The sequence below is a fragment of the Pseudorasbora parva genome, chromosome 8 (genome assembly GCF_024679245.1).
Source record: "Pseudorasbora parva isolate DD20220531a chromosome 8, ASM2467924v1, whole genome shotgun sequence".
Taxonomy (NCBI): domain Eukaryota; kingdom Metazoa; phylum Chordata; class Actinopteri; order Cypriniformes; family Gobionidae; genus Pseudorasbora; species Pseudorasbora parva.
In genome coordinates, this window is record NC_090179.1 from 3,827,994 (window position 1) to 3,837,402 (window position 9,409).

The 9,409-nt window shown below is 40.7% G+C and overlaps 25 non-coding genes across 25 annotated transcripts; all 25 read left to right on the forward strand.

Moving 5' to 3' along the window:
* Positions 1-308: 308 nt before the first annotated feature.
* trnat-agu (transfer RNA threonine (anticodon AGU)) lies at positions 309-382 on the forward strand. Its single transcript has one exon. It is a non-coding gene; the product is annotated as a tRNA-Thr (tRNA).
* A 191-nt stretch (positions 383-573) lies between these two features.
* On the forward strand, positions 574-647 carry trnat-ugu (transfer RNA threonine (anticodon UGU)). Its single transcript has one exon. It is a non-coding gene; the product is annotated as a tRNA-Thr (tRNA).
* A 142-nt stretch (positions 648-789) lies between these two features.
* Positions 790-878, forward strand: trnar-ucu (transfer RNA arginine (anticodon UCU)). The gene is given in 2 exon segments: positions 790-826; positions 843-878. It is a non-coding gene; the product is annotated as a tRNA-Arg (tRNA).
* Positions 879-1,419: 541 nt separating this feature from the next.
* trnat-agu (transfer RNA threonine (anticodon AGU)) lies at positions 1,420-1,493 on the forward strand. The gene has a single exon. It is a non-coding gene; the product is annotated as a tRNA-Thr (tRNA).
* A 191-nt stretch (positions 1,494-1,684) lies between these two features.
* trnat-ugu (transfer RNA threonine (anticodon UGU)) lies at positions 1,685-1,758 on the forward strand. Its single transcript has one exon. It is a non-coding gene; the product is annotated as a tRNA-Thr (tRNA).
* A 142-nt stretch (positions 1,759-1,900) lies between these two features.
* Positions 1,901-1,989, forward strand: trnar-ucu (transfer RNA arginine (anticodon UCU)). Its single transcript is given in 2 exon segments — positions 1,901-1,937; positions 1,954-1,989. It is a non-coding gene; the product is annotated as a tRNA-Arg (tRNA).
* A 541-nt stretch (positions 1,990-2,530) lies between these two features.
* trnat-agu (transfer RNA threonine (anticodon AGU)) lies at positions 2,531-2,604 on the forward strand. The gene has a single exon. It is a non-coding gene; the product is annotated as a tRNA-Thr (tRNA).
* Positions 2,605-2,795: 191 nt separating this feature from the next.
* trnat-ugu (transfer RNA threonine (anticodon UGU)) lies at positions 2,796-2,869 on the forward strand. The gene has a single exon. It is a non-coding gene; the product is annotated as a tRNA-Thr (tRNA).
* A 142-nt stretch (positions 2,870-3,011) lies between these two features.
* trnar-ucu (transfer RNA arginine (anticodon UCU)) lies at positions 3,012-3,100 on the forward strand. The gene is given in 2 exon segments: positions 3,012-3,048; positions 3,065-3,100. It is a non-coding gene; the product is annotated as a tRNA-Arg (tRNA).
* Positions 3,101-3,641: 541 nt separating this feature from the next.
* Positions 3,642-3,715, forward strand: trnat-agu (transfer RNA threonine (anticodon AGU)). Its single transcript has one exon. It is a non-coding gene; the product is annotated as a tRNA-Thr (tRNA).
* Positions 3,716-3,906: 191 nt separating this feature from the next.
* On the forward strand, positions 3,907-3,980 carry trnat-ugu (transfer RNA threonine (anticodon UGU)). Its single transcript has one exon. It is a non-coding gene; the product is annotated as a tRNA-Thr (tRNA).
* A 142-nt stretch (positions 3,981-4,122) lies between these two features.
* On the forward strand, positions 4,123-4,211 carry trnar-ucu (transfer RNA arginine (anticodon UCU)). Its single transcript is given in 2 exon segments — positions 4,123-4,159; positions 4,176-4,211. It is a non-coding gene; the product is annotated as a tRNA-Arg (tRNA).
* Positions 4,212-4,752: 541 nt separating this feature from the next.
* Positions 4,753-4,826, forward strand: trnat-agu (transfer RNA threonine (anticodon AGU)). Its single transcript has one exon. It is a non-coding gene; the product is annotated as a tRNA-Thr (tRNA).
* Positions 4,827-5,017: 191 nt separating this feature from the next.
* On the forward strand, positions 5,018-5,091 carry trnat-ugu (transfer RNA threonine (anticodon UGU)). Its single transcript has one exon. It is a non-coding gene; the product is annotated as a tRNA-Thr (tRNA).
* A 142-nt stretch (positions 5,092-5,233) lies between these two features.
* trnar-ucu (transfer RNA arginine (anticodon UCU)) lies at positions 5,234-5,322 on the forward strand. Its single transcript is given in 2 exon segments — positions 5,234-5,270; positions 5,287-5,322. It is a non-coding gene; the product is annotated as a tRNA-Arg (tRNA).
* Positions 5,323-5,863: 541 nt separating this feature from the next.
* On the forward strand, positions 5,864-5,937 carry trnat-agu (transfer RNA threonine (anticodon AGU)). Its single transcript has one exon. It is a non-coding gene; the product is annotated as a tRNA-Thr (tRNA).
* Positions 5,938-6,128: 191 nt separating this feature from the next.
* trnat-ugu (transfer RNA threonine (anticodon UGU)) lies at positions 6,129-6,202 on the forward strand. The gene has a single exon. It is a non-coding gene; the product is annotated as a tRNA-Thr (tRNA).
* A 142-nt stretch (positions 6,203-6,344) lies between these two features.
* Positions 6,345-6,433, forward strand: trnar-ucu (transfer RNA arginine (anticodon UCU)). The gene is given in 2 exon segments: positions 6,345-6,381; positions 6,398-6,433. It is a non-coding gene; the product is annotated as a tRNA-Arg (tRNA).
* A 541-nt stretch (positions 6,434-6,974) lies between these two features.
* trnat-agu (transfer RNA threonine (anticodon AGU)) lies at positions 6,975-7,048 on the forward strand. Its single transcript has one exon. It is a non-coding gene; the product is annotated as a tRNA-Thr (tRNA).
* Positions 7,049-7,239: 191 nt separating this feature from the next.
* trnat-ugu (transfer RNA threonine (anticodon UGU)) lies at positions 7,240-7,313 on the forward strand. The gene has a single exon. It is a non-coding gene; the product is annotated as a tRNA-Thr (tRNA).
* A 142-nt stretch (positions 7,314-7,455) lies between these two features.
* On the forward strand, positions 7,456-7,544 carry trnar-ucu (transfer RNA arginine (anticodon UCU)). The gene is given in 2 exon segments: positions 7,456-7,492; positions 7,509-7,544. It is a non-coding gene; the product is annotated as a tRNA-Arg (tRNA).
* Positions 7,545-8,085: 541 nt separating this feature from the next.
* trnat-agu (transfer RNA threonine (anticodon AGU)) lies at positions 8,086-8,159 on the forward strand. Its single transcript has one exon. It is a non-coding gene; the product is annotated as a tRNA-Thr (tRNA).
* A 191-nt stretch (positions 8,160-8,350) lies between these two features.
* On the forward strand, positions 8,351-8,424 carry trnat-ugu (transfer RNA threonine (anticodon UGU)). Its single transcript has one exon. It is a non-coding gene; the product is annotated as a tRNA-Thr (tRNA).
* Positions 8,425-8,566: 142 nt separating this feature from the next.
* Positions 8,567-8,655, forward strand: trnar-ucu (transfer RNA arginine (anticodon UCU)). The gene is given in 2 exon segments: positions 8,567-8,603; positions 8,620-8,655. It is a non-coding gene; the product is annotated as a tRNA-Arg (tRNA).
* Positions 8,656-9,197: 542 nt separating this feature from the next.
* Positions 9,198-9,271, forward strand: trnat-agu (transfer RNA threonine (anticodon AGU)). The gene has a single exon. It is a non-coding gene; the product is annotated as a tRNA-Thr (tRNA).
* The last annotated feature ends 138 nt before the right edge of the window (positions 9,272-9,409 follow it).

Below are 9,409 nucleotides of genomic sequence, written 5' to 3' on the forward strand. Positions count from 1 at the left end.
TACTGCCAATTGATGGCCACCTACCTAGCAAGAAATGCTTTCCATTTCTGCTAGCTTAAACAGAGTTTAGATTTATTGTAAATGGAGGTTCACAACACATTTAAGACACAAGTATTGAGAGATTTTAACCAAAATGAAATGATTTGAGACATTCCCTTATTCCTCAATAGAAGCCTGCACACTTTTCAGCTTTTGAAAATAATCCTCTAACTTCAAAGGAACCTAACCATGACTTAATCAGCTCTTTTCCTGACATGCTACCTCTTTTAGACTTTGAATACAAAAGTATCAAACCAAAGTAAGTACCTGGCGCTGTGGCTTAGTTGGTTAAAGCGCCTGTCTAGTAAACAGGAGATCCTGGGTTCGAATCCCAGCAGTGCCTAAAATGTGTGGCTTCTACTAGTATTCATCCAAACTTTTCAGATGTAAAAGTCTCTACAGGACACACCTTCTGGACTTCTAGGTTGTGAATAAAGGCTCAAAGGGAAAACTTTCATGAGGTAATCAGCTGTTTTCAAGATGTGCTACCTCTTTAAGGCTTTATATACCAACAAAATGCTTTGCATTACAGCTGGTGCTGTGGCTTAGTTGGTCAAAGCGCCTGTCTTGTAAACAGGAGATCCTGGGTTCAAATCCCAGCAGTGCCTATGCCACAGGATTTGTGGGAGCACTTTTAAACTTTTCACATTTGAAAGTCTTTACATGCTGAACAGTGTGTATCAGCAAGGAAGAACTGGAAAGCTAAGAAGTGCTGGACAAGGCATAGTGCCTTGGAAAGTGTGTTGTTGTGGCTCTGTGGCGCAATGGATAGCGCATTGGACTTCTAGGTTGTGAATGGAGGTATTCAAAGGCTGTGGGTTCGAGTCCCACCAGAGTCATCCATAAAAACTTTTGCTCAGATATCTTTGTGTTGGACAAGCATATGATTAAACCCTTTCGGACATGAAGTATTTCAGAAGCCTACCTTTCCTCTTCGTCTTATTTCCCCTGTTGGACACACCCAGCTCAGATTACAGAATACTCTACTAATTAGCTCACGTCAAGTCCCCATTTTTAAAAAAGGAATATAACAAGAATGGTTTGAAAAACACTGGTTTAGGCCAAAAACTGCTACTGCCAATTGATGGCCACCTACCTAGCAAGAAATGCTTTCCATTTCTGCTAGCTTAAACAGAGTTTAGATTTATTGTAAATGGAGGTTCACAACACATTTAAGACACGAGTATTGAGAGATTTTAACCAAAATGAAATGATTTGAGACATTCCCTTATTCCTCAATAGAAGCCTGCACACTTTTCAGCTTTTGGAAATAATCCTCTAACTTCAAAGGAACCTAATCATGACTTAATCAGCTCTTTTCCTGACATGCTACCTCTTTTAGACTTTGAATACAAAAGTATCAAACCAAAGTAAGTACCTGGCGCTGTGGCTTAGTTGGTTAAAGCGCCTGTCTAGTAAACAGGAGATCCTGGGTTCGAATCCCAGCAGTGCCTAAAATGTGTGCCTTCTACTAGTATTCATCCAAACTTTTCAGATGTAAAAGTCTCTACAGGACACACCTTCTGGACTTCTAGGTTGTGAATAAAGGCTCAAAGGGAAAACTTTCATGAGGTTATCAGCTGTTTTCAAGATGTGCTACCTCTTTAAGGCTTTATATACCAACAAAATGCTTTGTGTGACAGCTGGCGCTGTGGCTTAGTTGGTCAAAGCGCCTGTCTTGTAAACAGGAGATCCTGGGTTCAAATCCCAGCAGTGCCTATGCCACGGGATATGTGGGAGCACTTTTAAACTTTTCACATTTGAAAGTCTTTACATGCTGAACAGTGTGTATCAGCAAGGAAGAACTGGAAAGCTAAGAAGTGCTGGACAAGGCATAGTGCCTTGGAAAGTGTGTTGTTGTGGCTCTGTGGCGCAATGGATAGCGCATTGGACTTCTAGGTTGTGAATGGAGGTATTCAAAGGCTGTGGGTTCGAGTCCCACCAGAGTCATCCATAAAAACTTTTGCTCAGATATCTTTGTGTTGGACAAGCATATGCTTAAACCTTTTCGGACATGAAGTATTTCAGAAGCCTAACTTTCCTCTTCGTCTTATTTCCCCTGTTGGACACACCCAGCTCAGATTACAGAATACTCTACTAATTAGCTCACGTCAAGTCCCCATTTTTAAAAAAGGAATATAACAAGAATGGTTTGAAAAACACTGGTTTAGGCCAAAAACTGCTACTGCCAATTGATGGCCACCTACCTAGCAAGAAATGCTTTCCATTTCTGCTAGCTTAAACAGAGTTTAGATTTATTGTAAATGGAGGTTCACAACACATTTAAGACACGAGTATTGAGAGATTTTAACCAAAATGAAATGATTTGAGACATTCCCTTATTCCTCAATAGAAGCCTGCACACTTTTCAGCTTTTGGAAATAATCCTCTAACTTCAAAGGAACCTAATCATGACTTAATCAGCTCTTTTCCTGACATGCTACCTCTTTTAGACTTTGAATACAAAAGTATCAAACCAAAGCACGTACCTGGCGCTGTGGCTTAGTTGGTTAAAGCGCCTGTCTAGTAAACAGGAGATCCTGGGTTCGAATCCCAGCAGTGCCTAAAATGTGTGCCTTCTACTAGTATTCATCCAAACTTTTCAGATGTAAAAGTCTCTACAGGACACACCTTCTGGACTTCTAGGTTGTGAATAAAGGCTCAAAGGGAAAACTTTCATGAGGTTATCAGCTGTTTTCAAGATGTGCTACCTCTTTAAGGCTTTATATACCAACAAAATGCTTTGGGTGACAGCTGGCGCTGTGGCTTAGTTGGTCAAAGCGCCTGTCTTGTAAACAGGAGATCCTGGGTTCAAATCCCAGCAGTGCCTATGCCACAGGATATGTGGGAGCACTTTTAAACTTTTCACATTTGAAAGTCTTTACATGCTGAACAGTGTGTATCAGCAAGGAAGAACTGGAAAGCTAAGAAGTGCTGGACAAGGCATAGTGCCTTGGAAAGTGTGTTGTTGTGGCTCTGTGGCGCAATGGATAGGGCATTGGACTTCTAGGTTGTGAATGGAGGTATTCAAAGGCTGTGGGTTCGAGTCCCACCAGAGTCATCCATAAAAACTTTTGCTCAGATATCTTTGTGTTGGACAAGCATATGCTTAAACCTTTTCGGACATGAAGTATTTCAGAAGCCTACCTTTCCTCTTCATCTTATTTCCCCTGTTGGACACACCCAGCTCAGATTACAGAATACTCTACTAATTAGCTCACGTCAAGTCCCCATTTTTAAAAAAGGAATATAACAAGAATGGTTTGAAAAACACTGGTTTAGGCCAAAAACTGCTACTGCCAATTGATGGCCACCTACCTAGCAAGAAATGCTTTCCATTTCTGCTAGCTTAAACAGAGTTTAGATTTATTGTAAATGGAGGTTCACAACACATTTAAGACACGAGTATTGAGAGATTTTAACCAAAATGAAATGATTTGAGACATTCCCTTATTCCTCAATAGAAGCCTGCACACTTTTCAGCTTTTGGAAATAATCCTCTAACTTCAAAGGAACCTAATCATGACTTAATCAGCTCTTTTCCTGACATGCTACCTCTTTTAGACTTTGAATACAAAAGTATCAAACCAAAGTAAGTACCTGGCGCTGTGGCTTAGTTGGTTAAAGCGCCTGTCTAGTAAACAGGAGATCCTGGGTTCGAATCCCAGCAGTGCCTAAAATGTGTGCCTTCTACTAGTATTCATCCAAACTTTTCAGATGTAAAAGTCTCTACAGGACACACCTTCTGGACTTCTAGGTTGTGAATAAAGGCTCAAAGGGAAAACTTTCATGAGGTTATCAGCTGTTTTCAAGATGTGCTACCTCTTTAAGGCTTTATATACCAACAAAATGCTTTGTGTGACAGCTGGCGCTGTGGCTTAGTTGGTCAAAGCGCCTGTCTTGTAAACAGGAGATCCTGGGTTCAAATCCCAGCAGTGCCTATGCCACAGGATATGTGGGAGCACTTTTAAACTTTTCACATTTGAAAGTCTTTACATGCTGAACAGTGTGTATCAGCAAGGAAGAACTGGAAAGCTAAGAAGTGCTGGACAAGGCATAGTGCCTTGGAAAGTGTGTTGTTGTGGCTCTGTGGCGCAATGGATAGCGCATTGGACTTCTAAATTGTGAATGGAGGTATTCAAAGGCTGTGGGTTCGAGTCCCACCAGAGTCATCCATAAAAACTTTTGCTCAGATATCTTTGTGTTGGACAAGCATATGCTTAAACCTTTTCGGACATGAAGTATTTCAGAAGCCTAACTTTCCTCTTCGTCTTATTTCCCCTGTTGGACACACCCAGCTCAGATTACAGAATACTCTACTAATTAGCTCACGTCAAGTCCCCATTTTTAAAAAAGGAATATAACAAGAATGGTTTGAAAAACACTGGTTTAGGCCAAAAACTGCTACTGCCAATTGATGGCCACCTACCTAGCAAGAAATGCTTTCCATTTCTGCTAGCTTAAACAGAGTTTAGATTTATTGTAAATGGAGGTTCACAACACATTTAAGACACGAGTATTGAGAGATTTTAACCAAAATGAAATGATTTGAGACATTCCCTTATTCCTCAATAGAAGCCTGCACACTTTTCAGCTTTTGGAAATAATCCTCTAACTTCAAAGGAACCTAATCATGACTTAATCAGCTCTTTTCCTGACATGCTACCTCTTTTAGACTTTGAATTCAAAAGTATCAAACCAAAGTACGTACCTGGCGCTGTGGCTTAGTTGGTTAAAGCGCCTGTCTAGTAAACAGGAGATCCTGGGTTCGAATCCCAGCAGTGCCTAAAATGTGTGCCTTCTACTAGTATTCATCCAAACTTTTCAGATGTAAAAGTCTCTACAGGACACACCTTCTGGACTTCTAGGTTGTGAATAAAGGCTCAAATGGAAAACTTTCATGAGGTTATCAGCTGTTTTCAAGATGTGCTACCTCTTTAAGGCTTTATATACCAACAAAATTCTTTGTGTGACAGCTGGCGCTGTGGCTTAGTTGGTCAAAGCGCCTGTCTTGTAAACAGGAGATCCTGGGTTCAAATCCCAGCAGTGCCTATGCCACAGGATATGTGGGAGCACTTTTAAACTTTTCACATTTGAAAGTCTTTACATGCTGAACAGTGTGTATCAGCAAGGAAGAACTGGAAAGCTAAGAAGTGCTGGACAAGGCATAGTGCCTTGGAAAGTGTGTTGTTGTGGCTCTGTGGCGCAATGGATAGCGCATTGGACTTCTAGGTTGTGAATGGAGGTATTCAAAGGCTGTGGGTTCGAGTCCCACCAGAGTCATCCATAAAAACTTTTGCTCAGATATCTTTGTGTTGGACAAGCATATGCTTAAACCTTTTCGGACATGAAGTATTTCAGAAGCCTACCTTTCCTCTTCGTCTTATTTCCCCTGTTGGACACACCCAGCTCAGATTACAGAATACTCTACTAATTAGCTCACGTCAAGTCCCCATTTTTAAAAAAGGAATATAACAAGAATGGTTTGAAAAACACTGGTTTAGGCCAAAAACTGCTACTGCCAATTGATGGCCACCTACCTAGCAAGAAATGCTTTCCATTTCTGCTAGCTTAAACAGAGTTTAGATTTATTGTAAATAGAGGTTCACAACACATTTAAGACACGAGTATTGAGAGATTTTAACCAAAATGAAATGATTTGAGACATTCCCTTATTCCTCAATAGAAGCCTGCACACTTTTCAGCTTTTGGAAATAATCCTCTAACTTCAAAGGAACCTAATCATGACTTAATCAGCTCTTTTCCTGACATGCTACCTCTTTTAGACTTTGAATACAAAAGTATCAAACCAAAGTACGTACCTGGCGCTGTGGCTTAGTTGGTTAAAGCGCCTGTCTAGTAAACAGGAGATCCTGGGTTCGAATCCCAGCAGTGCCTAAAATGTGTGCCTTCTACTAGTATTCATCCAAACTTTTCAGATGTAAAAGTCTCTACAGGACACACCTTCTGGACTTCTAGGTTGTGAATAAAGGCTCAAAGGGAAAACTTTCATGAGGTTATCAGCTGTTTTCAAGATGTGCTACCTCTTTAAGGCTTTATATACCAACAAAATGCTTTGTGTGACAGCTGGCGCTGTGGCTTAGTTGGTCAAAGCGCCTGTCTTGTAAACAGGAGATCCTGGGTTCAAATCCCAGCAGTGCCTATGCCACAGGATATGTGGGAGCACTTTTAAACTTTTCACATTTGAAAGTCTTTACATGCTGAACAGTGTGTATCAGCAAGGAAGAACTGGAAAGCTAAGAAGTGCTGGACAAGGCATAGTGCCTTGGAAAGTGTGTTGTTGTGGCTCTGTGGCGCAATGGATAGCGCATTGGACTTCTAGGTTGTGAATGGAGGTATTCAAAGGCTGTGGGTTCGAGTCCCACCAGAGTCATCCATAAAAACTTTTGCTCAGATATCTTTGTGTTGGACAAGCATATGCTTAAACCTTTTCGGACATGAAGTATTTCAGAAGCCTACCTTTCCTCTTCGTCTTATTTCCCCTGTTGGACACACCCAGCTCAGATTACAGAATACTCTACTAATTAGCTCACGTCAAGTCCCCATTTTTAAAAAAGGAATATAACAAGAATGGTTTGAAAAACACTGGTTTAGGCCAAAAACTGCTACTGCCAATTGATGGCCACCTACCTAGCAAGAAATGCTTTCCATTTCTGCTAGCTTAAACAGAGTTTAGATTTATTGTAAATGGAGGTTCACAACACATTTGAGACACGAATATTGAGAGATTTTAACCAAAATGAAATGATTTGAGACATTCCCTTATTACTCAATAGAAGCATGCACACTTTTCAGCTTTTGGAAATAATCCTCTAACTTCAAAGGAACCTAATCATGACTTAATCAGCTCTTTTCCTGACATGCTACCTCTTTTAGACTTTGAATACAAAAGTATCAAACCAAAGTAAGTACCTGGCGCTGTGGCTTAGTTGGTTAAAGCGCCTGTCTAGTAAACAGGAGATCCTGGGTTCGAATCCCAGCAGTGCCTAAAATGTGTGGCTTCTACTAGTATTCATCCAAACTTTTCAGATGTAAAAGTCTCTACAGGACACACCTTCTGGACTTCTAGGTTGTGAATAAAGGCTCAAAGGGAAAACTTTCATGAGGTAATCAGCTGTTTTCAAGATGTGCTACCTCTTTAAGGCTTTATATACCAACAAAATGCTTTGCATTACAGCTGGCGCTGTGGCTTAGTTGGTCAAAGCGCCTGTCTTGTAAACAGGAGATCCTGGGTTCAAATCCCAGCAGTGCCTATGCCACAGGATTTGTGGGAGCACTTTTAAACTTTTCACATTTGAAAGTCTTTACACGCTGAACAGTGTGTATCAGCAAGGAAGAACTGGAAAGCTAAGAAGTGCTGGACAAGGCATAGTGCCTTGGAAAGTGTGTTGTTGTGGCTCTGTGGCGCAATGGATAGCGCATTGGACTTCTAGGTTGTGAATGGAGGTATTCAAAGGCTGTGGGTTCGAGTCCCACCAGAGTCATCCATAAAAACTTTTGCTCAGATATCTTTGTGTTGGACAAGCATATGCTTAAACCTTTTCGGACATGAAGTATTTCAGAAGCCTACCTTTCCTCTTCGTCTTATTTCCCCTGTTGGACACACCCAGCTCAGATTACAGAATACTCTACTAATTAGCTCACGTCAAGTCCCCATTTTTAAAAAAGGAATATAACAAGAATGGTTTGAAAAACACTGGTTTAGGCCAAAAACTGCTACTGCCAATTGATGGCCACCTACCTAGCAAGAAATGCTTTCCATTTCTGCTAGCTTAAACAGAGTTTAGATTTATTGTAAATGGAGGTTCACAACACATTTAAGACACAAGTATTGAGAGATTTTAACCAAAATGAAATGATTTGAGACATTCCCTTATTCCTCAATAGAAGCCTGCACACTTTTCAGCTTTTGAAAATAATCCTCTAACTTCAAAGGAACCTAATCATGACTTAATCAGCTCTTTTCCTGACATGCTACCTCTTTTAGACTTTGAATACAAAAGTATCAAACCAAAGTAAGTACCTGGCGCTGTGGCTTAGTTGGTTAAAGCGCCTGTCTAGTAAACAGGAGATCCTGGGTTCGAATCCCAGCAGTGCCTAAAATGTGTGGCTTCTACTAGTATTCATCCAAACTTTTCAGATGTAAAAGTCTCTACAGGACACACCTTCTGGACTTCTAGGTTGTGAATAAAGGCTCAAAGGGAAAACTTTCATGAGGTAATCAGCTGTTTTCAAGATGTGCTACCTCTTTAAGGCTTTATATACCAACAAAATGCTTTGCATTACAGCTGGCGCTGTGGCTTAGTTGGTCAAAGCGCCTGTCTTGTAAACAGGAGATCCTGGGTTCAAATCCCAGCAGTGCCTATGCCACAGGATTTGTGGGACTACTTTTAAACTTTTCACATTTGAAAGTCTTTACATGCTGAACAGTGTGTATCAGCAAGGAAGAACTGGAAAGCTAAGAAGTGCTGGACAAGGCATAGTGCCTTGGAAAGTGTGTTGTTGTGGCTCTGTGGCGCAATGGATAGCGCATTGGACTTCTAGGTTGTGAATGGAGGAATTCAAAGGCTGTGGGTTCGAGTCCCACCAGAGTCATCCATAAAAACTTTTGCTCAGATATCTTTGTGTTGGACAAGCATATGCTTAAACCTTTTCGGACATGAAGTATTTCAGAAGCCTACCTTTCCTCTTCGTCTTATTTCCCCTGTTGGACACACCCAGCTCAGATTACAGAATACTCTACTAATTAGCTCACGTCAAGTCCCCATTTTTAAAAAAAGGAATATACCAAGAATGGTTTGAAAAACACTGGTTTAGGCCAAAAACTGCTACTGCCAATTGATGGCCACCTACCTAGCAAGAAATGCTTTCCATTTCTGCTAGCTTAAACAGAGTTTAGATTTATTGTAAATAGAGGTTCACAACACATTTAAGACACGAGTATTGAGAGATTTTAACCAAAATGAAATGATTTGAGACATTCCCTTATTCCTCAATAGAAGCCTGCACACTTTTCAGCTTTTGGAAATAATCCTCTAACTTCAAAGGAACCTAATCATGACTTAATCAGCTCTTTTCCTGACATGCTACCTCTTTTAGACTTTGAATACAAAAGTATCAAACCAAAGTACGTACCTGGTGCTGTGGCTTAGTTGGTTAAAGCGCCTGTCTAGTAAACAGGAGATCCTGGGTTCGAATCCCAGCAGTGCCTAAAATGTGTGCCTTCTACTAGTATTCATCCAAACTTTTCAGATGTAAAAGTCTCTACAGGACACACCTTCTGGACTTCTAGGTTGTGAATAAAGGCTCAAAGGGAAAACTTTCATGAGGTTATCAGCTGTTTTCAAGA